The sequence below is a fragment of the Rattus norvegicus genome, chromosome 10 (assembly GCF_021556685.1).
Source record: "Rattus norvegicus strain SHRSP/BbbUtx chromosome 10, alternate assembly SHRSP_T2T, whole genome shotgun sequence".
NCBI classification, from domain to species: domain Eukaryota; kingdom Metazoa; phylum Chordata; class Mammalia; order Rodentia; family Muridae; genus Rattus; species Rattus norvegicus.
Genome location: NC_141543.1, coordinates 103,070,359 through 103,093,805, shown reverse-complemented (window position 1 = coordinate 103,093,805; position 23,447 = coordinate 103,070,359).

The following is a 23,447-nucleotide window of genomic DNA, read 5'->3' as shown; positions in this document are numbered from 1 at the left end:
CGAGCCACAAGCTTACATCTCGTATCAGAGCAGGGATTGGCCAAAATATGGCCAGAGACTAGTACTAATAATTATCAAAAGCCAGCCGTGGTCTTTATTACCTTGTCCCTCTGTATTTTTAAACAGTTGAGATAAAAGTACTCTCATCAGGACTCACCTGTGGGTGCAGAGCTTCAGAGGAAATGCCAATTAATGGGTATACCGGAAATGAGAGCCAGTCATCTCCAGAAAGGAGCTCCCAGTAGTTTACCTCATCCCAAATAGTCAGCCCTACACACATACATACAAACAACAGAAAATGAAATCATGGTGTGTGTGTGTGTGTGTGTGTGTGTGTGTGTGTTGTGTATGTGTGAACATTACAGATTTAAAAAAGAGATGTAATTATTTTGAGTAGGAGTATATGATATGACAGCAATTGGAGCAGTATAGTATAGGGTTAAAAAGGACATATAGTGCCCATGTATGAAACTCTAAGAAAAACCAAATGTAAAAACAAATCAAATTAAAGAAGAGTGATAGCTCATGTATGAAAAAAAATCTATGAAAATGTTAGTGCCTGAAAGTGAAAGGCTTTACTGGAACTTGGTGACAGGTGCCACTCTCCTCTTTGCATTGCTGTCAGCTGTGTCTTCCTTTGGATGCTGTGACACAGCTGCATAGTAGGACAAGAAACTCTATACCAAGCCAAGCTGAAAATATTTATTCAGCCATTATAGGAAACCATTGAAAATTCCTGGTCTTGGGAGAGGAAAAGAATGGTCAGTGATATATTGCCAAGGAGTAAAAATACTACGAAGATAAGAATAATAGAAGAAATAAAAATGATAGAGCGCTTATAGTCCTAATAATGTTAATGATGTCTACAATACTAACCCCTGTACAAGCTTTATTTCTGTTGCTATGATAAAACTATTCTTACAAAAAAACACGTTAGGGAAGAAAGGATGTCTTTGGCTTATAGTACAGGGTATAGTGTCTTATTATGGAGAAGTCAAGACGGGAATTGAAAGTGTCACATTCATAGTCAACAACAGAGACAGAGTAAATATGTGCATCCTTGCTTGCTACTAGCTTTCTCCTTCCTTACACTATTCAAGATGCTTGGCCTAGGGAATGGTAGCACCCATAGTGGGCTAGGTATTCCTAAGAGAGACTTGATTGAAAGGAAGACTTGTCTGAGGGCAGTAAAACTAACTCTTATCAAACACCCACCACTCTTCTCACAGAATCAATTAAAACCTTGGGCTGGCATTCAAATGACTTACAGTTATAGCCCTAGATCAGTGCAACTCTCAAGTGTCATCAGAGACGCTTTCTTTTTTATTTTGTAATAAATGGTACTTTACATAGAACACACATCTGCTCAAAGTACAGAAACAAAAAGATTGGATTATTTAGCACTAAACACAACAAACACCCTCTTCCCCAAAGGTCCAGAGATCATCTTGGAAGAGGGGATGGAATTATTTTAAGAGCCAGGGTGGTAGATGAATACAGAAATACATGTGATCATTGAGTTACTTTGCACAGAAGCAAAGCCTTTGAAACAGCATCCATGAGACTTCCACAGGCTTAGCCAAGGCAAAATTTCAACATGGAGAGGAGAGGTGGGCAGGAAGTCCCACCCCTAGCCAAGGAGCTGTTGTCAACTGATAGTGTCCTCTGGTAGTTACACCATGTTCTAGTGAAGCCCAGAGATCTGGGAGTATATTGGGAGCATAACTCTCTCTCTCTCTCTCTCTCTCTCTTCTCCTCCTCCTCCTTCTCCTCCTCCTCCCTCTTCCTCCTCCTTCCTCCCTCCTCCCCACCTCTCTTAATTTTTGGATGAGATGTTGGTTGCATAGGGAAGGGAGATCATTCTGGGATTAATGGGGGAAAGGTGACTTTGATCAAAATGCATCATACAAAATTCTCAAAAAATGAATACAAATTGAGCTTCTTATCTCATGCACTGGGTCTAGGAAGAGTGACATGCTCACATAGGTATGTGCAAAATATCTTGGCGATGCTAGAAGAATTGCTTTATGAATTAACATACAAACCTAGTTTAGGCAGTACTCTATTTTTCAACGTATAAGTCTTTTTTGGCTATGTTTTAAGGGTCTATGAAACACAAAATAAAAAAGAAAGCTATCATAAGGTTCTTATTTCAAGATTTATATCTAAGAGTAAATGGCCAGAAACAAATTAAAAATAAAAAATGATCTATATAATCTATATACCTTGCAAACTCCACTAACACCTAAAACCTCACTCCTTGATCCCTACATCTTGTGAAAAGGTAGCCGACAAATGTAACCACTGTCTTTCCCACCTCAGCAATCACCATCAACCCCAAATCCAAGGCAGCTGATACGATTTAGTGGCACAGGAAGGGACGAGCATGTGCAAAAGCAAGCTCAGAAAAGTCAACTGGATTAAGGACTGGAGACTGCAGTGATAAAGGGGACTTAGTTTTACAGCTGAATTGGGCCGGAGGTAAGAAGGAGAATGAAAGGAGAAAAATCACCCTAGGTCTCCTTGCTTAAGTTATTTTGCAGATTTATCAAAAACGTGCACGTGGTAGAAAATGACTTCCAGAAGCCAGCCTTTCGGCTAAGCCCTGCTGTGGCGGCTGGCTCTCCTGTGCAAACATGGCCTCATGCTCTGAGGTAATGTTAGGTAACTATTTACAGTCAGGGGACACTTGACAATGTCTCTTGCAGGATGCCTCGGCATGAGCTGAGTTAACAGGATGGTCCTGGATCCTCTACTCTGTTTAGATACTGCTAAAGTGAACGGATCTTGTCATGTACCTTCATGTTTAGGTTAAGTCATTTCTACTGAGTGAAAGAAAATAGACACACACTAACATGCATATATTTTCACATACATACAAACTACATGTATGTATCCAGACACAAAGACATGCATACACATGTGTACATTCATACACATATTTACACATATATGTTAAAACACAGATACTTATTCAGATAAATACATGTATAAACACACATTAACATAAACACATGCACATATATACACATACACACATGCATATATACACAAGCATACAGACTCACAAAAGCACATATGCACATATACAGATACATATATGCACATATTCAGATAAACATATATACATGTATACACACATATACATATACACACATGTACATACGCTTACACCTATACCTATACATAATATACATATTATATACATATATATACACATGAATATATAGGCAATACACAAACATATATACTCACACATGTATAAACACATGCACAAAATACACACGTACACACAAGCACACATATATCACACATATATGTATATTCACACATGCACAAAATGCACACATATACTTATGCACATGTATGCATCTATTCAAATACTTTGGCTCACATGTATACATGTGTTCACACAAATGCATGTATACATACACATATATTCATCTATGTATACACAAAGACACACATGCATTTATTGTTATCCATAGCACCTAATGCTGTGGATTAGCTCTGGCAGATTAGATAGTTTAATTGGTCATGGCATTTAAAATGAACAGCACTCTACAGAAGGGATAGAAAAGTATGGTCATTCATGGCTCTTGCTCTGTTCTGTGATACATTTAACTAGCACCGTCTGTATTGCTATTGGATTGAAATTATACATTGGAGTTTGATAGTATCACCGGGAACGACAACACTGAAGGCAAGACTTTCTCTCTGTGCGAAGACGATGAGAATAACAGTTATTGGGTGCTTTGGCTTAAAGAACACACAGTCTTTAAGGCTCTGGGATATTGCAGAAGACAGGACAGAATGTAAGAGCCCAGAAACAGTATAAAAAGCTGGCAAATGCTGTGTCCTGGGCAAAAGAGAGCCATTGCAAACCAATTCACAGTAACTGCAGTTGCCTGCTCTGGGTCAACACACAAATGAGTCTATCACTCTCAACTGAGAGAACAGTATACAGGTCACCAAGAAAGCTGAGAGCACGGGTGCTATTTGGTCCATGAGGGACCAGTAATGGCAGTGAAGACAGAGGAATGGTGGCATCTTAAAGACGAGGGCCACAGGCTGCCTTACAAAGTTTAGGGAAAAGCATAGGAGGCCATCCACAGGGACAGAGGCAAAGCAAACCGTGTATGTTCTTGGGACTTAGCCTATCAGATTTAGTAGAGTATTGAGACATGGATGGTTGAACTTCTAACCTATATTCGTAGAAAAAGTTAGGGAGGATTTGTGAAATTTGTGATATGAAAAACATATCTGGGAGGCTATTGAGATGGCTCAGTAGTTAAAAGCACTGGCTGTTGACCTGGGTTCCATTCCCACAACCCAAATGATGACTTCTATTGTCTGTAATGCTAGTTTCAGAGGATCCAACACAATCACCTGCCCAAACCCCCACCAGATACTAGGTATGCAAACACGCGCATCTTCAACAAGGTGTAGTTTGTTAAATGCACAGGTAATATAGTCTATCTAATTGTTTTAAAATAGTCTAAAACCCACTCTTGCCTTAGAACAAATGGAAGTATGAAAGGAGAGAAAATATCATATGGGATATTAAAAATTCTTTAACTCTAAAGTCAACTGTGTTCATGAAGAGATAATAAAGTAATTATATAAAACATAAGGTATTTATCTTTTTTGTTTATACATGAATACATCCGGGAGCAAACAAACATGTTATTTTAAAAAATAAAAACAGGTTTGGAGAGATGTTGGCCCCTTGGATAAGAGAACTCACAGCTCCCACCGAACACCAAATTTCCAATATCCAAATTTCCAACATCCATAATTACCTGTAACTCCAACTCCATGAGATCTGTACCTCTGACCTCCATGCAACCTATATGCCAGTACACAACCCCTTCCTCTCTCTCCTCCCTCCCTCTTCATCTCTCTCTCTCTTACATACACACAACCAGTGTTAGATTAGCAATATCAGTATTAGAAAAGGAAAACAGAAAAACTCACTGCAATAAATTGCATTCAAAAGATTTTCTCTAACTGAAGGATTTCAAAGGGGAGATTTAAGGATGGGATCCAGCCGGGATCTTCTAGGATTCTCTGCCTGCTTTCAATATGAACCTTTAAAATGTATGCAGAGTAAGCTTTCTTACATTGTAGGCTAAGTCTAAGAGGGGGGCCAGTAACCGTAGGAACGATAAAAGCGAAAGAATACAGTGTGTTTTTGATGGATATCTAGATTCTGTTTGGAACTCCGGGAATGTCAGACATCTTGAGCAGACATGGTATTACAAGCGTGATTATTAGTCTAAGATTTGAAGATGTGACTATATGTCAATAGACTCCAGGTACCACTGTATTTATGTCTAGAAAGTAATTCAATAAAATACAAGACATGCTGATGTTACCCCATCTACATCATCTATAATTATGGTCAAACGGCAATATAGCGTACATTAATATCATCCACATTTTCAAGGGAGAGAGAGATTTAGCCAAGTCAGCAACTTCTGTAGCATAATCAGATGTGTAATAAGTTCATTGACATTTTATCTGGTGAAGTAAATGTGATGAAAAAAATGGAGGTGTGTTTGAAAATAAATGTATTAGGTCACTGGAGGGAAAAATCCTTTCTTAATAAGCTCGTACTTCCAAATAATTTGAATCACAGCACATTGAAACAAACTCCAGGGACTTAGCAAAACCAGATCTCAGTGTTATGAAACAGTATATGAGCACTCCGGTAGAATAACTTTTATTTTTAATATGTACTTTAAGAGCCAATGACACAGCTTTACAAAATAGAAACTCGAGAATGATCCTTGTCGAGTATGTGTTTTGAAGCCCATGTCATAAATAGGTAAAGAAAATGGCCCTGAGTTGTGAAAATCATTTTGTCCATTTCAACCCGGAGAAAGTTCTCAAAAAATGATAAACTGGTGTTAAGAGTTTGATTGCACAATGGCTGGGCTCTGGGGGGCAGCTCCTGTGTTGCCGCTGTGGTTTCTGCTGATATAAATTTGATATTTTACAAATGCAAAATATGAACTAGATTCCTAACATGTGTTCGGTGCACTTACAGTATTCCGAAATGAGAAACAGCACATACTCAGAAGGCTTCTTGGCGGCATGCTTAATGCAGTAGATCTGGAACACGTTAAGTGTTATTATGGAAATAATTGAATCATTTCACACAGTTTCACGCAGCGAGTTTTGCATGTTAAGCGCAGGCCCCCTCCTCCTGTGACGGAAGACTTTAGAGGGCCAATACACAAACATTTCCTTTAGAATCCAGAACGCGGATGTGGGCTCCCTTTTGACGAATCAATGTTAGCTAAACTTTGGAGGTATTTCAGGCTTAATTTTTGCCAACGATCCTCTACCGCCAAAAATTTACCAAGAGAGGTTTTTGTAAAAATGAATCGTTGGGTAAACCATGTTCATAATTTAAAAATCATCATCTCCTCCTCTAAGTACGTTCAACCTCAATTCCTACACTCCCGTCTTCCTGGTGGATGTTCCGTGTTCAACATTTTCTCAGTGGTAAGCTGTATATACTTAGTAATTTAAACATACATCTTGAGCTAGGAAGATGGCTTAGTTGGTACAGTGCTTCGAGAACAATCAGGAGGACCTGAGTTTTGATGTCCAGAATCTATGTGAATGAAATAAATCCAAGGCAGAGTGGTACCTCCCCGTGAGTTAAACACTAGAAAGGCAGAAGGAGAATACAGAACTCACTGGCCACCTACGATAGTTATATTGGTGGGCTTCAGGCTCAATGAAAGACTCTGTTTCAAAATATATGTTTACGTTAACAGAGGGGGATTTCCAAACTCACTCACACTCACACACACACACACACACACACACACACACACACACACACACACACACACACCCAAAACCACCCATAGATTATGCTTTCATATTTCATCCTAGTGCCTCATTTTCCTGCTTTGGTTTAAGCATACTGGAAGCTTCACAGTTCTGATGGAGAACTGATAAGTGACTGGTGGTCTGTATTGAGCATTGACTTATTTTTTGCCCAAAGTGGTAATAAGTATCTAGTAAGTGTCTACTTGGGTCAGTGGTAGCCACTGATTGACTTAGAACATGAATGAAGTTATCCAATGGTACTTTTGAGTTATTAATCCATATTACTTCTGGTGATTGGATAATGCTATTATTTGAAAATCAGTTGGCAACTACCTGATGTATGTTTGAATCACTGCTGACGTGATAAACAGTACACTTATTCACTGGAAAGAAACTGGTAGTATCAAAGGACAGTAAGGCTTTAGCTGTGTTCCATAGATGGGTCTTAATACGGTGGCTGTAAAACTGAGGTTTCTAGAGGAATCTGTTAGAAATGGAATTCACAGGCCTCACTGGAGATCTCTGTGAGAGGGACCTGGGAGTAAGGCTTACTGCTCTTCGTGCTAACATACCCTCCAATATTCCAAAGCATGATTAAATCTGAGAATCGTTGCTCTGTAAGAAAATGTACATTCGGATTGGGGATTTAGCTCAGCGGTAGAGCGCTTGCCTAGCAAGCGCAAGGCCCTGGGTTCGGTCCCCAGCTCTGGAAAAAAAAAAGAAAAAGAAAATGTACATTCTGTCTCTGCTAAGCTGATGAGAATCAATGCCTTGATCAGGTCCTTGTTCTTAGACAATTGCCTGGGGTTGATTGGAGGAGAATCATGCAAGTACATCAAAGAGACTGGTGGTATAGAATTTTTCTCAATTTCACTGTGTTATGCGTCCTAGTTCCTTTATGAATTAGTCTGTAAGCATTCCCTCTCTCTCTCTCTCTTTCTCTCTCTCTCTCTCTCCCTCCCTCCCTCCCTCTCTCCCTCCCTCTCTCTCTCTCTCTCTCTCTCTCTCTCTCTCTCTCTCTCTCTCTCCCTTCTCTCTCTCCAAAGAAATAGAGATATCTTAATTGTAGACTTGGCTCAGTGATGAAGAGTATATATGATGCCCCATTCTTGCAAAAAGACCAGAGTTTGGTTCTCATCACTCATAACAGGCAGTTTACAAACCCTGGTAACTCCGGCTCCAGGAGCTCAATGCCCTCTTCTGGGCTATGAAGGCAGCCACACTATCACATAAAACCTTCCCCTCATTATAAATATACACAAATTTAGAAAATAAGTCTTAAAAAAAAGATACTGTAGTGAGAATTTTGGTTTCTGTAATAAAGAAATACTGTAAGAATCTGTTTTCGTTTTAATCCAAGGTGCGGGATATGGGGTTGCTTCTGATTCTCCAGAGAATCTGACTATGATTTGCCTTGTGCTTCAGTAGTGGCATGACCTTGCAAGGTACAGATAGTTTCTGGGAGTGTATGATGCTTGGATTCTGAGTGCTTTCCAGAGCATATATAAATGCTAGAGGTCTGATAAATGAGGCAGTTGGCCAGTTGGTGTTTGGATGTTGTTGTTTGCCTTAGATTGTGGTTTGGCAAATAGTCATGTGCGTACAGACAAAAAGAAGAAAATAGATTTGCTCCAAGAAAGTCAATCCCCCTAATCAGTAGGAAGTAGTCTAATGATATGGTTTCCCCTTTCCTTCTATCCTTCTTTCTCTCCTACCTAGCATTAGGGGGTTGAAAGGGTAGAGAGGGGTGGAAGGAAAAGAACCCACAAAGTAGCCAAAAGTCTGGTTATAAGATACCTTTACTTTATCATTTTCACTAAGAAAGTACCTTAAGTCATAGAAATCTCAGGGCTGAAGAGTTGGCTCAGGGCTTAAGAGCACTTGTTGTTCTTAAAGAAAACCAGGTTTGGCCACCAGCAGTCACACAGTAGCTTACAACCATGTTATAGAAGTTGCAGGGGATCTGATGCCTTCTTACCTCTGTGTATGTTTTTGCACATGGTATGCATATATAAATTCGGATAACACACACACACACACACACACACACACATATATATACACATAATATAACTCAATACATCAAGTTATGTATATATATTCAAGTAAAACATATCTATAGGAAATGAAATAAATAGAATAATTTAAAAGAGAAGTAGACATTTCATTTTATAATTAATATATGGATGTTGTCTGAGATCCTCAAAATGTTTAAAGGGCTTAAAAAATGTAACACATGAGAATGGTTTGTTATTTTGTCATGTATGCCATGTATGTTGTAGACCTAAAGGTAGAAATAGCAATTTCCTCAAATCTGAAATTACTTACACAATCAACTAGCGTACATAAATGTATGGCTCAGGTGAAGGCCTAAATTCTTCTACTTCCACCAAGAGGTTATAAAACACAAAGCAGGGCACAAACCCATCTCGTTACCATGGACACTGCGTAATGAAGCCAAGAGCGTGGGTAGGAGATGAGACTTCCACCTGAATGACACACTTTTTTGGTCTCAGTTTCCACAGTAACCCGGGGGAAGCGCTTGACTTTCCACGTTTTATATGGCAGCAAAACAATTTTCCCTTGCAGTGTTCTCGGTGAAACGTACAAGCTCATGTTCGCCTAACACCGGGCATGTAGGACCCATTACATAAATATTAGCTATCATTTGTCTGGGTTGTCACCGGATGCCTCTCCTAAGAGAAATCCTCATTTCATTTTGTTTGCTTGACTCCTTTGCTCCAAATTTACTCTGGAAACACAGCGTAAAGTCTCCTTTCCACCAAGTTCTCAATAAATCATGAGCCTTCCTCGCAATGATATGTGTTTACTTTAATGCTCCCTTTAGAAAAAAAAAAAAACCACGCTCTCCCTAAACATTTCTATTAATGAGCCTTTTCAGTAGTTACGAGTCTGAACTGTGCTCCTCTGAAGAAGTGTTCTCATAAATTAACGTTAATTGATGTCCAGTTTTTGGGAAAACGTTAGCACACGTTATTTATGGCACGTTCTGTTCGTGTGGCAGCCTCTTAATGTGAGAGAAGAGAAAGTTTTCAAAGGAGTTTAAAATGGCGTTTCCTTTGCTTGCAGAATGGTAAAAGCCACGGCCTTTGTGTGTTTGGCGAGCCCTTGGTGATATTTCTAGTCGAAGAAGTGGAAGGTATCTGAAATTGTCAGACAGGAAGCTATTTGGGGTGCGGTGGTTCTGGATTCACCTTGAGCCTGCACTGGAGTTTGGTTGTTTGCTCCTCAGTGATAGAGGCGCCGTCCTTCAGCTCTAATAAGAATGTCTGACACTGAAAATGTAGCGACATAGCAGAGATCCGGCCATCACTTCTACTGGGGAGTTATGAGAAGGATACATTTCAGAACAGGAGTTATTAAGGAAACACAGAACAACAAGTAAATGGGCAGGAGTTACCTGATACACTGCGGATATAATGCGACTGGATCCAGCCTCTGTAGAAGTCAATGTGGATTTTGCTAGAGAACTGGACATGGATCTATCATGTTAGTCTTTGCTGCTGTTACATACACACCCAAAGGTCTACAGTGTCGAAGAAACACATGCATACCCATGTTTAGGGCGTTTCTATTTCTAATGGCTATACTACAGAACCAAACATCAACAGAGGAACGAATAAAGAAAATGTGGGCCACATACATGACAGAGTTTTTTTGTTGTTGTTTTTTTTTTTTGCCACAATGAAGAACAAAATCGTGTTACTTGTGGGGAAATGGATGCAATTGGAGATGCTCATATTAAATAAACTCAGTCAATCGCAGAAAGATGAATATTATGTCACTTATGGTCCATAGATTTCATACACACACACAATCTTTATTGTATATATGACGTGAAGATTGAAATATGACTCTCTAGTGGTGTAAAGGGGACAAGCAGTGTGAGAAAAGGATACATAGGGAGGACACTGGGTAAATATGCCCAGTGGACATATGTAATTATGCATACTATTTTGAAAATCAAATCAAATTCTTTCTGTAGTGCAGCGAAGCCATATTTGTTTGGTTTGCTCGTTGGGCTGGTTTTTGATGATTTGTTTGCTCTTTTTATTTTAACCTCCTGGTTGCACATCACTATGATCTCCTTACACAGGAGGATCCCCATGGCTGCATTTCCCTGAGAGAACATGCTTCTGAGAGAATGAACGAGCTCTGGAACCCTTGATACAACAGGACTGGTGTTGAATACGTGTTAGCATTCACTCACCTTACCCATGACTGTTATCTTCCGGTAGGACACGGTTCCGGCTGTGTTTTCCTTGTGTGTGGCCCTATCACAATATTAGTAACAACTTTCTAGCCTTTTAAAGCTTCTTCCAAGGGCCCATCCCTGGTCTGTTCTTTCTGTTGGTTGAGCCATTTAAAGAACGCTATGTCAACATTCCACATCCGTTCAGTACATAAAGGCGCTTTCATTGGGTTTATGTAGATAAAAGAGGTGACCCGACTATTACAACTATGAGATCAAGGCTCCAGTTCCCTGAGAGCTGGCATGTAAATAGTTTTTGGTGTATGCTATCTACTTGTCACATTATCTAATTATCTACTTCAAACATGGTCAGCCATGGATTCACTGTGAACATACTTTGTTATGCCTTCTTATTCATATGTGTGCACATGCCTCTCGTGCGCATATGTGGTAGTCAGAGGAAACTTGAATTAGTCTTCTCTTTCTACTGTGGGGACCCTGGGATTGAATTCGATATTTAAGCTTGGTGGCAAGCACCTTTCCCTGCTAAGGCCCCCGAGTCATGTCACAGACATGGGTTCACTTCTTAGTAAGGGGGTGTAATCGAAGGATGGCTCCTAAAATGTTTCCATGTGTCTGTTCTTTTATCTCCAGGGTTTCGATTTCCTCTTTCACCTTCATGAGTAGCCATGTAAATGAAATTTAGTCATTTCAAATCTTGGTCCACTGCACTTGAACAGCAAGCAAGCGAAAGTGACCACATCAGGGTTATGTTCCTAATAAATATTAGAGTCTGACGTGGGTTGAGGTTTTCCCTGACTGCTTTGGGAACTATTGAAGTTCCAGAAAACATTTTTTTTACTGAATTTTTTGACTGATCCACTCTATATTCTGCACCTCACCCTGGCCATGAAGATTATTGAATGCACTATTAAATGACATAGTTAGAGCTTGAAACAGATATCTGGAGCTACAACCATGCCTAAAGGAAACACATATGACTACTCTACAGACCTTCTCTATCATTTAGAAAGTAATGGACATTGGCAAAAATAATACACGTAGAAAACTCCCTAACAATTTATGATTACCATGTGGAAGGGAATAATGTCTTGGTGTGCTCTGAGGAGCTTCAGAAAAATTCATATCAAAAACGTCAGTGATGCTGTGGACTAGATTTTAAAAACATGCTTGCTGCACTGTGCAAGCATGAGGATTCCAGTTCAATCCACAGAATCTTTATAAAAGGCATGATGGTTTGCGCTCGTAATCTCAGGGATAAGAAGATAGAGGTTGGAGGACTCCTAGGGTTTTCTTATCAGTCTCTCCAATCAATGAACTCTGGACCCAGAGAGAGACCCTTTCTCAAAAATGAGGTGTGTCTCAAACACACACACACACACACACACACACACACACACACACACACACACACACACACTGGCCTAATGATAATGGAGTTGGTTTTCAGGATTTGTGGTTCTCCTCCCAAAGGTTTAAGAAAACAATAGGAGGGAAGGCACTCAGTTATTGGCACTAAGGAGAAAATACTGATGTAGTTCATGGAAATTATATATCCCATCATAATATCCATGACCCACGGTGATTCTCAGAACCAGAAATCTGAGATTCCTCTTTCTAGGGCCATACCTTTTCTATCATTGTATAACTCTATTTCCTGAAATCAGAACTCAAAATCACACATATCAAAGAGGGTCAGTGCTGTTTCTGATTGCCCGTACACAGGTTCTACTCTAAGAGTCTGGTTCTTCTGGTTATAATGTCCTTGGAATTTGATGATTTTGGACGACAAAATTCAAAACAACAAGAACAACAAGAAAATGCCAAACAATCTTGTTTACACGAATGTGTGTACTACTTTAGGTGGGTGGCACCCCAGTAACAATTGAGCAAGAACTGCTTTATAATGGAGAAAAGAGAGAGAGAGAGAGACTGATTGTACAATCATATACCTCTTTCAAACTCCAAGAATGACTTAGGCTAATTTTAAGAAGATATGAAATAGAAGTGGCTGCCAACATCACAAAACAAATAAAAATTCTTTATAAACAAAATAGTGTATGGATGACACATTGGTATGCTGATTTTAACATTTCTTAAATGATATATATATATATATATACATATATATATATTGTATGTGTATGTGTATAACATTTTGTTGTATGATAAGGGAAACCAGGAAGCCAAATATAATATATTTTCACAATGACAAATGCTAAAGAGTAGAAGACGATGGTTTTAACCAAGTTGACTTTTAAAAAAAAGCCAAAAGCAATGTTGGCAACTACAGGATAAATAAATGTTAATATATCATTTAAAAGTCCAATTGAAATAAATATGGGAGTAGGATAAGAAAAAGGATTTGAGTGGCTTTTGGGTGACAGTCCTACATGTATGTTATGCATTTATATGTTTATGCCCATGTGATAAATATGTGCCTGTGTTCATTGCATGTGTATTGTGTGTGTGCATTGAGTGCATATGTGTGTGTATGTGTGTGTGTACGTGTGTGTGTCTAGGATGTATGGCAGTGGTGAATGTCCCTGTTTACACATGTGTGTGCACTATTGTTTGTGAGTCAAGTGTAAACTGCACATAAAGTAATGAGTAGCTACAATCTTGATATGGAATGTCTTCCTCAGCTGTTTCCCGCTTTACTCTTGAGACTTAATCTCACATTATAACCTAGGAAGTCACTCACACAGCCAGACCAATGATTTCTTGGGATCTGTCTGTTCCTTTTTTCCCAACACTGGGGTTACAAGCATATGTGGCTTATACTCTGTATATTGAATGCTAGAGCTATAAAGTCACAATTTTGTGGCAGGCACATTAGTGGTCTAGGCATGTTTCTACCATATTCAAAAGCTTTCAGATGACTTAAAATGTTCACATTTGTAGAGGAGAAAAACATTCTGCAAATGTCTATGAACTATTACTGACTCTGCCAGGACACCTGACAGCCAAGTGTTATTTAAAATAAAAGTTGACATTTAAATTAATAGTTTTCAATGACATAATAACACATATAAAACAAGATATGCCCCCAAATGATGGGCAGGGCTAGTGCAGTATGTGAATAAGACATGGTAACCTGACATGTCTGCATTCAGTGAACCTCATGGATTGAGAGAGAGCAAGCGAGCAAGCGAGCAAGCGAGAGAGAGAGAGAGAGAGAGAGAGAGAGAGAACATTCTGATGATGGAGATGAGGAGGTCTTGGAGAGGGAGAATTGGAGGTAGACTTGGTCAAAATAGTGTATGTATGCATGAAATGCTCAATCATAAACAATCAGTAATAAAAATACAAGTTTTTTTTTCTTTTCTTTTTTTTTCTTTTTTTTTTATTAACTTGCGTATTTCTTATATACATTTCGAGTGTTATTCCCTTTCCCGGTTTCCGGGCAAACATCCCCCTCCCCCCTCCCCTTCCTTATGGGTGTTCCCCTCCCAACCCTCCCCCCATTGCCGCCCTCCCCCCCACAGTCTAGTTCACTGGGGGTTCAGTCTTAGCAGGACCCAGGGCTTCCCCTTCCACTGGTGCTCTTACTAGGATATTCATTGCTACCTATGAGGTCAGAGTCCAGGGTCAGTCCATGTATAGTCTTTAGGTAGTGGCTTAGTCCCTGGAAGCCCTGGTTGCTTGGCATTGTTGTACATATGGGGTCTCGAGCCCCTTCAAGCTCTTCCAGTTCTTTCTCTGATTCCTTCAACAGGGGTCCTATTCTCAGTTCAGTGGTTTGCTGCTGGCATTCGCCTCTGTATTTGCTGTATTCTGGCTGTGTCTCTCAGGAGCGATCTACATCCGGCTCCTGTCAGTCTGCACTTCTTTGCTTCATCCATCTTGTCTAATTGGGTGGCTGTATATGTATGGGCCACATGTGGGGCAGGCTCTGAATGGGTGTTCCTTCAGTCTCTGTTTTAATCTTTGCCTCTCCCTTCCCTGCCAAGGGTATTCTTTTTCCTCATTTAAAGAAGGAGTGAAGCATTCACATTTTGATCATCCGTCTTGAGTTTCCTTTGTTCTAGGGATCTAGGGTAATTCAAGCATTTGGGCTAATAGCCACTTGTCAGTGAGTGCATACCATTTATGTCTTTCTGTGATTGGGTTAGCTCACTCAGGATGATATTTTCCAGTTCCAACCATTTGCCTACGAATTTCATAAACTCGTTGCTTTTGATAGCTGAGTAATATTCCATTGTGTAGATGTACCACATTTTCTGTATCCATTCCTCTGTTGAAGGGCATCTGGGTTCTTTCCAGTTTCTGGCTATTATAAATAAGGCTGCTATGAACATAGTGGAGCACGTGTCTCTTTTATATGTTGAGGCATCTTTTGGGTATACGCCCAAGAGAGGTATAGCTGGATCCTCAGGCAGTTCAATGTCCAATTTTCTGAGGAACCTCCAGACTGATTTCCAGAATGGTTTTACCAGTCTGCAATCCCACCAAAAATGGAGGAGTGTTCCTCTTTCTCCGCATCCTCGCCAGCATCTGCTGTCACCTGAGTTTTTGATCTTAGCCATTCTCACTGGTGTGAGGTGAAATCTCAGGGTTGTTTTGATTTGCATTTCCCTTATGACTAAAGATGTTGAACATTTCTTTAGGTGTTTCTCAGCCATTCGGCATTCCTCAGCTGTGAATTCTTTGTTTAGCTCTGAACCCTGTTTTTTAATAGGGTTATTTGTTTCCCTGCGGTCTAACTTCTTGAGTTCTTTGTATATTTTGGATATAAGGCCTCTATCTGTTGTAGGATTGGTAAAGATCTTTTCCCAATCTGTTGGTTGCCGTTTTGTCCTAACCACAGTGTCCTTTGCCTTACAGAAGCTTTGCAGTTTTATGAGATCCCATTTGTCGATTCTTGATCTTAGAGCGTAAGCCATTGGTGTTTTGTTCAGGAAATTTTTTCCAGTGCCCATGTGTTCCAGATGCTTCCCTAGTTTTTCTTCTATTAGTTTGAGTGTGTCTGGTTTGATGTGGAGGTCCTTGATCCACTTGGACTTAAGCTTTGTACAGGGTGATAAGCATGGATCGATCTGCAGTCTTCTACATGTTGACCTCCAGTTGAACCAGCACCATTTGCTGAAAATGCTATCTTTTTTCCATTGGATGGTTTTGGCTCCTTTGTCAAAAATCAAGTGACATAGGTGTGTGGGTTCATTTCAGCTTTAGTAAAACAGATGGATATACAAACAGAGAACTAGTTTGTGATCACAGGTTAGACTTGGCATGTATGTATACAAAGGAGATGGCGGGAATTATTCTTGGGGATTCTGACCGAGATCAAAGATGAGAGCATCTAGAGGAAGAGAATTAAGGTTCTCTTGTGGAGTGTCCCAGTCTGAAAAGTTGCATCCAGCGTCTATGGGCAAGGCAGTAAGAATGCAATGCATGTAATACCTCAGGAGTGTTATACAGCAAAGGGAGAGAGTGAGAGTGACAAGTTATACAAAACAGTATTCCTGTCAGCCAACGGTTGAAAGAACAGGACTTATTTCAGCTTACAGTTCTAGGTCACAGTTCATCATTTTGACCAATGGTCAAGGATAGCTGGCCACAGCACATGCAATCTTCAGCAGAGAAATGAATGCATGCAAATTGGTTATTTTTAGCTAATAATTCAAAGTACAATAGATATGGGTATTAATTAGTATTATGAAGAAATAATAATATTGTATACATATTGAGAATTATACACAGAACATCCACCAACTCAACACACTTCCCATCGCTGGAGTCTGTGCTCCCTGATCTAATTCAAATTGCAGACTAAAGGCTTTCTCAGAAAGTTTGCTTGGGAGAAGAAACTGTTATAAATAAAATCTTTGAAATTACTTTCTATGTGCTTTGTTTTGAAGTCATTTTATTGTTGGCAAGATTTATAGAAAAGTGCTCCTCCAAAAACTGTTCTCTTTTCTACAGGCACAATACTCAGACAGGAGAGACTATCAGCCAGCAAGACAAAATAAACATAGAATTCAGAAGATCTTGCAGCCATCCAGAATAGATCGAACACTCCAACAGCTCTGAGTCTTTACATGTCTGTGAGAGTGTCAGAGAAAAGCAGAGACATTGAAGAAAAGGACACCTATTTTATTATTTCACCTTACACATTAGGAAGAAATAAAGAAGGAAGGAAGGAAAGAGCAGAGTGAGAGGGATGGAAAGAAGGAGGGAAGCGTTAAAGGAAAAGGAAGATGAGTGGGTGTCCCAGCTCACTTCCATTCTCAAGATAAAATTCTTTGACAGAAGACAACTTATTAATTCACGAAGCTCATTTAAGGGTCTTGGAAGATGACTCAGGTGGTGAGAAGGTTTCTCTTGCAACCACACGTCCCTGAAAGCGATTCCCAGTATCCACATAAAAGCAGGGTGCTGTGCTGTGTACCTAAAATTATGGCATCAGCGAAGTAGAGACTGGAAGAACTTGTCTCCAAGTTCTGAGTTCAGTGAGAAATCCTGTCCCACATTTATAGTCAGGTGAGTTAAAAGGCATTCAATAACTCCAGACACATGTGCAAACACACCTGAACCCGAACACACACACACACACACACACACACACACACACAGAGAGAGAGACAGAGAGGCAGAGAGACAGAGACACAGAGACACAGAGACAGAGAGACAAACAGAGACAAACAGAGAGACAGAGACACAGAGAAAGAGACAAAGGGAAAGAAGAGACAGAGACAGAGTCAGACAGACAGAGATGCAGAGAAATTAGAGACAGAGAGAAAGACAAAGAGAGACAAGAGATAGAGGGATAGACAGGGAGAAAGGTACAGAGAGAGTCCATTCTATCTGTTGTGTCTAAGTTTTACACTAAAGTCTTGTACACAGCAGACACGGCTCACAAATCTATCTAAATGTACAGAATTTGTTCAGTCAGCAGGGGAACAAATGAGTGAACATATTCCCATTTGTTTTATTTCACAGATTTAGAATTTTCTTTTATTTATTTGCTTTAATTCAAGAGAAAGCCACAAATGTGGTCAGACAGTAGCTATGTCTTTTTGCAGTAGAAATAATCGAATAAAAATCTCATGTTTCAAAGTCGGGGGAGGGACCCTCAGACATGGGTAACGTCATTACAGCCTCAGATAGTTCTCTCTAGCTTTGTATTCTTTGGACTCATATGGCTTAAGATGATTTTATTCCAAATTCGTACCACCGACATTGAACTTTATTCCACAAACACTGGGATCAGTCTGTGAATGACAGCCCTGACTTGTCAATACCCCATAGTAGGTCTTCTGCCATGGTCAGAAGTTCAGATTTATTTAGACAAGCTTTCTCTTGGTTTTGGAGACTAAAAGCACCATCATAAAGGTTATCCCACAACTATCATCAGACTGCAAGACAACGTAGCAGACAGCTCGGCTGAGTACATCAGACCCCACAGAGCCTAGAATGTGGTTTGAATTAAGTCGTTGCCTTGAATAGGCGGTGGGATCTGGGCTTTGTTTTTGAGCTGGAACCAGACAAAACGTGATTATCTCAATAAAGGACTCCTGATTAACAACAATAGCAGAGACCTAGTGTGACCCAAGTCACTGTCTTCTCCATCCCTTGCTGCTAAGAGAACCTCCCAGTATCCTTTGTATAGAGTTGCATAGTATATGTGTAAAAGCTATTAAATGGCTAAGAAAGGGTGGTGTTTCTCAAAGATGTGCCATACAGGGACTTCACCAGTCCAATACCTGCCTTACTTAGGGTTTCTAGCGCTGTGATAAATCATCACAACAACAACAACAACAACAACAACAAAAACAAAAACAAAAACAAGTTTTGGAAGAAAGGCTTTGTTTCATCTTAAAACTCTCAGGGCATTTTCAGTCACTGAGAGGAGTCAGGGTAGGAACTCAAGGCAGGAACATGGATTCAGACACTGATGCAGAGGTCATGAAGGAATGCTGCTTACTGGTTTGCTCCTGGTGGCTTGCTAGGCCTGCTTTCTTACACCATCCATGACCACCTCTTGGAGTGCACTGCCACCAGTGGCCTGGACATGTCTACATAAAATATCAGTCAAGAAAATGCCCTACAGACTTTCCTACAGGTCAATTTTATGGAGACATTGTCTCAATTAAGATTCCTGCTTCTACAACATGTCTAAATTTATATCAACTTAACCAAAATACACAAGAACAAAAACTTAGATTTTATAACGGATGGATGTTTAGCCAAATAATGAAATGAGGTTCATATTGTGAGCTCTACAATTAATCATTCATTATCTTGAACACATAAACTTCTAGTTTCTAACAGTCTCTATGTTATTATGTCATGTATGTGTACTGGTATATACATATGTAGATACATACATGCACACATGCATACATGCATACATGCATACATGCATACATGCATACATACATATATACATACATGTGTGTGTATGTGCATCTTTCCTGTTATGCTGGTATGTCTAGAAAACAGTTCAATAAAGTTATCCACCACCTCCCGATTCGCATAACCTTTCCATTCCCTCTTTTGCAAAGATTATCAAGCCTTGGGGAAGGTATTTGATATGACTGTCACAATTAGGGCTTAATGTTTCCCAGTCTTCCAGAATCACGAGAGCCCCTCTTCCTCTCCTCCATGAGTTGATCTCTGAGCCTTTTGTCAGTGATGGTGACGTCAACCATTCTGAAGTTTGAGTGGGTGGGATGAAGAGCGGGATGCGTTCATTCTCTCAAAACATTTAATGGCAAATATGTACAACCAAGCAAAGATTTCTCAGTAATTCCCCCAGACTACTTAGAGTGACAAATTTAAGAAATTGCATCTAGATGATGAAGATAGACATTTGGCATTTGAAAAGGAACCATTTCATGAGCATATTCACATTTTCTCTTGGTTAATATGTCTATCATAACAGTGACAACTTCACCCTGTCCTCTAGGTCACCATCGCCTCCAGCGTGCATGTGTTGTTGGCAACTATGCTATCTCCAAGAAATTATTTTATTTTAATGGTAAAAGTGATTAAATTTGAAAATACCTATGTGGAGTCTCTCTGGCCTGTCTATTACCCAAGGCTGCTATCTATTAATGTACTAAGAGATTCTTTGTTTTTCTTTTTTTCTCTTTTTGCTCTGCTTCCTTGCTCTCTCTCCCTCTCTCCCTCCCCTGCTCCTGCTCTCTTTCTCCCTGTCTCCCTCCCTGCTTCCCTCCATCTCCCTTGACTTCTCCCTTTTCCTGTCTCTACTCTTCACTATGTTTACCTATGTAGCTGCATGAACATGCATGTGTTCACATGTGTACACTCATTTACATGCACACATGCACGTCGGTTCTCATTATCAGTAACATGTCTGACGAAGAGTTCCAACTGGCTTCCCTCCAGCACTCATTCATCCACACTTCCTACTGCTTTTCTAGGCAAAACTTCCCAGCAAACCTCAAGTCTGCAGTGACAAATGTAGACTTCATCTGAAATTCATGTATGGGTGACATTCGCATGCTGATTTCTTTGTGGCCCTAATGGTTAAGTTTCAAAGCACATCTCTCCTTTTATCTTTCCTTGAATGAGACATCAAAATAAGGGCCAGATAAATGCGGAAGTCCTTTGTCTGAGACTGGCCAGGCCTGACCAGCTGTGATGAAAACTGTCTGAAGTCTTACAGCCTTCTTGTCTGGCCGCAAGCTGGATCTTGCTTCTTTTATTTGGGAGATTTTGAGGGAAAATTGCCATCTAGCACACAATGATAGCCAGGACAATACAAGGCTTGTTGATGCTGGTGTCTAAATATCCAAGCTAGATAGACCATTTGTTATACAATAGTTCACTGACCACGCAGGGGATATGTGCTTACGTTTATTACAATTTCTAAGGTCAACTCCCTGTTATAACATATGTAACGTCATAATTCCATGGGATTATGTGTCTTTCTAGCTGACATCTGACCACCTATGTCATTTAATCGTTGATCTCTGACCATTCATGTGTCTTCGGCTTTCTCCTGTATGTGCTGTGGTGCATGTTGTAGTTTAAACAGTATAAGTATGAAGCATATTAATGCAAATATCTACGGGGGCGGGGAATTACTAGTAATTCAGGTGGCAGAGTGTTTTCTCTCTGTTCCTCAAATAGCTGGGATGTGACCAGCTGTTTTAAGGTCCTGTTGCCTTTGCTTCTGGCTGTGATAGGCTGTCACCTGGAATTGTGAGCTAAAGCAGGCCTTTTTTCCTCTAGGCTGCCTTTGTGACAGTATTTTATCTCGACCACTGCAAGGAAACTAGAATATGATATGATCCATAACAACTGTTTACGTGCAGATACTCCAGTCAGAAGGACAGGACAAATAGAAGACTAATGTTTTGAGCCTGAACCAGAAGGGAAAAGTACAGGGGTGTGATCTCCTTGAAGGCATAGGCTTTTGTCTCTTTCTCTGATGGTCTGTCTATATAATATCTAGACAAATTTTTTAATGTGGAATATAAATTAGTAAATAGTTATTAAATGAAGAAGATAATGTAATATAAATGGCTTATACTATGCAATATATTTACTAGTAATTCTTTAGAAGCGCTAAAGATAGAAGCCCGGACTCGTGTATATGAGGTAAAGTCTCTACCACTTAGCTGTAGCCAGAGATAGACTTACATTTTAGCTGAATGTAAAAATATATATTTGGCAAATCCTTCTATTCTAATGTCGCAAGCATACTTGACATGCCAACCGTTCCGAGGAGGTGACCGTGAAGATAAGAAAAGCGTGTAGGTCCCATGGTGAGTAAAGTTATCCAAGTGCTATAATTGATTGGTCATTCATCCAAACTGCATTTTTAGTTAATACCTTTAATAATGAGACAGGATATAAATCACTATCAACGTATCTCCCTAAAGACTGTTTGCCCATTTGTTTTCTGACCGGACATCACATTGTGAAATGTAGCCTGTGCGTCAAGGGCTATTGTCGCTCTTATAAAAACAACAATTTTCCAGGTGATTAGAATGTTTTGGGACCCCAAAATGGGGTCCAAACCATACCCACCATGACATTGCTATGGGCAGTTTGTAAATGTCTGGATCACAAAAAAGCATGTTTCATGGTGCCCCTGAAAGCAATACGAGTGAGTTCGGTCAGACTTTTCTGCATGTTCTTTTAATTGAAAATATTTTTTTTTCATTGTGGGTAATGATCATGGTATTCCCTCCCTCATCTCCTCTCAGGTTCTCTCCCTCACCTTACCCACCCAACTCCATGCCTCCCCTCTTTAGAAAACACATGGGCAAATAGACGTTAGGGAAGCATGTTAATAGTGAATTATATTTTGTCTCATTATTGAAGACATTGAGTAAAAAGTGCTGTTTGGACAAATGACGAATCGATTATAAAATTTTAATAAAGCGAATCTTGGCCATATGTTCTGTAATAAGATACCATATGATAGCAGGCATTAATTCTCTCTTCCTTTCATTTCCTTTGCTTCATATTCTTGGGATGGATTCTCCCTTGTGGGCTTGAACCTAATTAATGGTCCCCCTGACTCTGCTTTTCAGATGGTGGGACTGAGGGAGCATGCCCACATCCAACACCGGCTTGCATTTCAGCTTCTTATAAACAATGACAAATTAATGTCAGAAGCAGATGATACATATATTGGACTACTTAGTGCCACATCTGTAGGCTCCTGAAACCTATCGTCATGCACTTCGATAGATGCTCCCATCCGTATCTAGAATACTTAAAGTTTCCAAGTCTTCCATATAAGTGTCACTAAACACATTGCACAGTTTATTTTTTTTTGTTCCTACGTGAAACTATGAGGCAAAGCTATTTGCATTTCTTAAAATAAAAGGAACAGAGTGAGTGAGAGGTATAAAGGAGGAGAGGGACTATCACTTTGAAAAGTTAGTGATATCTTGGTTACTAATACTTTTGGGGGTTCCAAAAGCTATCTGTCGGGTGCTGAGGCTCACACAGCTTCCTTGCTACCATACTGACTTGTTCCTGTGAGTCATAAGCCTCTAGCTCATGCTGGGGAACAATGATGACCCAGGAGAAAGGAGCATGGTACACTGGAGGAGACAGGGCGGTTTCATAATTCACAGAAGTGTAACCTCTGATTGCAATCGTTCCACAAATTGGTTATTCAAGGCATTTTATCACTAAAGCAGGTGGTGTTTAACATGGAGACCCTCAACTGATCAACATGAAGGAAATAAGAGAATACCCAGTACCCAGTCCTAATTAACAACTACAGAACTCTCTCTCCTCCCAAGGTTCAGGACCATCTAGACCACTTTGTCTTCCTAGGGATCAGGGATTATTTTGGAAGAGGGTGGAGAAGAATTGTAAGTGCCAGTGGCAGTAGATGATGTCAGATAGTGTTTTCTAAGTCTAGTAGGAC